This window comes from Macaca mulatta, chromosome 5 (assembly GCF_049350105.2).
Source record: "Macaca mulatta isolate MMU2019108-1 chromosome 5, T2T-MMU8v2.0, whole genome shotgun sequence".
Classification (NCBI taxonomy): Eukaryota; Metazoa; Chordata; class Mammalia; order Primates; family Cercopithecidae; genus Macaca; species Macaca mulatta.
Window position 1 is genome coordinate 168613658 of NC_133410.1, and position 2691 is coordinate 168616348.

The 2691-nt window shown below is 37.2% G+C and overlaps 1 pseudogene across 1 annotated transcript; it reads left to right on the plus strand.

The window, feature by feature from the left end:
• The first annotated feature begins 496 nt into the window (after window positions 1-496).
• LOC702297 (large ribosomal subunit protein uL23 pseudogene) lies at window positions 497-1540 on the plus strand (annotated as a pseudogene). Its single transcript, XR_001445050.3, has one exon. The product of XR_001445050.3 is annotated as a large ribosomal subunit protein uL23 pseudogene (transcript).
• The last annotated feature ends 1151 nt before the right edge of the window (window positions 1541-2691 follow it).

Below are 2691 nucleotides of genomic sequence, written 5' to 3' on the forward strand. Positions count from 1 at the left end.
CGAGGTGGCGGGCGCCTGTAGTCCCAGCTACTCGGGAGGCTGAGGCAGGAGAATGGCCTGAACCCGGGAGGCGGAGCTTGCAGTGAGCTGAGATCCGGCCACTGCACTCCAGCAAGGGGGACAGAGTGAGACTCCGTCTCAAAAAAAAAAAAAAAAAAAAAAAAAAAAGAAGATAAACATTATTTACACTTGCCTCACTGTCGTATAGCCATGGACAGAAATGTAGAGTATGAATCAAATGCATATACAGATGATAAAAATCATGTGCACGTTCCTGCAATAGTTCCTGCATCAAATAGTACTTAATAAATACTTTATTTCCTCTTTTCTTTCCAATTCATTATGACACATCCTTTTATTCTCTAATTATTTATTTAGCTACTCAGTCATGTATTTTTAAACTTACTGAGTTTAATTTTCTTATCATTAGTTTCTTTATCTAAAACTTTGAACAATAAAATTTGAATTAATTATGTGCTTAAATAAATGGTATTGCCTTTTTCACAAGATGGCGCCGAAAGCGAAGAAGGAAGCTCCTGCCCCTCCTAAAGCCGAAGCCAAAGCGAAGGCTTTAAAGGCCAAGAAGGCAGTGTTGAAAGGTGTCCACAGCCACAAAAAAGAGAAGATCCGCACGTCACCCACCTTCCGGCGGCCCAAGACACTGCGACTCCGGAGGCAGCCCAAATATCCTGGGAAGAGCGCCCCCAGGAGAAACAAGCTTGACCACTATGCTATCATCAACTTTCCGCTGACTACTGAGTCTGCCATGAAGAAGATAGAAGACAACAACACACTTGTGTTCATTGTGGATGTTAAAGCCAACAAGCACCAGATTAAACAGGCTGTGAAGAAGCTCTATGACATTGATGTGGCCAAGGTCAACACCCTGATTCGGCCTGATGGAGAGAAAAAGGCGTATGTTCGACTGGCTCCTGATTACGACGCTTTGGATGTTGCCAACAAAATTGGGATCATCTAAACTGAGTCCAGCTGCCTAATTCTAAATATATATATATATATATATATATATATATATATATATATATCTTTTCAACATATACATGCCTCTCTGTCAATTTCTGGTTGGGCTGGGAGGCCACACACAGTACACTGACATAACAGGGCTTGGGCAAGACTCCTGTTCTACTCATCCTTTTGAAATATTCACCCTGCCACTCTACCATGTGTGAACACTCCAGAGATCTTTGTGACTAGAGTTAGTGTCCTAGGAAAACCGGAACTCAGAACTTGCCTCCATGGTTGAGGGTAACAAGAAGCAGTACAAGAACCCCTTCTTTTATCCCTGGAAGAGACTGTGTATGAAACCAATGCCCGGGGTTTGAAGGGCATTAGCATCCATTTCAGGGGAGTGTGGATTGGCTGGCTTTCTGATAGCATTTTGTCCTCACACACCCATCTACTACGTCCAACCGGTCTGTCTGCTTCTCTCACCCCTTGCCCAATAAAGGACAAGGACTTCAGGAAAAAAATAAAAAATAAAAAAAAATAAAATAAATAAATAAATAAATAAATAAATAAATGGTATTGAGATAGTATGCCTAGTTTTACTGCGTGGATATACATGATGTATTCTCACTTATTTTACCATATATTTTGACCTTCTTTTACCCGTTATTCTGATTTATTTTTTATAATCATATTGAAGTGTATATACTTCTCTAAGCTATCACAAAATCTTTAAGATATAAGATAGAGTATAAATAAATAACATACATATTCCCTTCATTCTAATACTTGATGAATTCTCCAATTTAATGCATATTTTTAGGTCGCTATGAAAGTCTCTTTCTAACAAATACCTCAAATAATACCACCTTTTGCCATCACTAAAATCATTCTATTTGGTTATGCATTTATGAAAAATGGTGTCTGGAGGATCTGCTAACTGGTTCATATGACATGACACCACAAGATTACTCTTTGAACAATGCCAATTTAATCAGGCCACTCTCATTCATAAATTCAATATTATCAACATAGTCAAGGTCAAAAGCTTTAATATGGCATAAATATTCCGTAGTGATTTGTTTTCTTAGCTTTTAGAAAGCTTATTTCCTGCCTTACCCTTCTTTCTACCTTATATTCCACTCACATAGATCAATCTACAATTTTCTCAGGAGTTATTATGTTCCTGAATGCCTCCACATAGTCTCTGGGTATGAAGGCACCACATCTGAGATCAGGAAAGAAACCTATGAAATCTGTATCTCTCGAAATTCAATTTGTATTAGCACATGTATAGCTGTTCTTAATTCCTCAGGCAGAATTATTTAATTCTTTTGTGTTCACACAGGTCCTCCTCATATCTTTCTTACGGCATCTATCAGACTGCATTTTATTTATGTCTTACTTCTTCTCAATAAACTGTAAACTGTGGCTAAAGCCTTAAGTAGGACTCCACAAATGTCAAAAGAATGAATGAATAAGAAAAAATAAAGAAGTGAGAAAGAAAATATTTCATTTTAGGTATCAAGGTAAATGAGAACTTTTAATAGACTATAAACACAAGTTAACTTTTTTTCCTTCATCGTGGAGAATGAAAGAAATCACAAATACAAACTAGCACACCATAGACACACAAACCTGCATTTAGAGAACTTGAAGAAAAATGGTTTCATTAGCATTACATTAAAATAAATGATTTTATTTACTCTCAACTGACTTTTAATA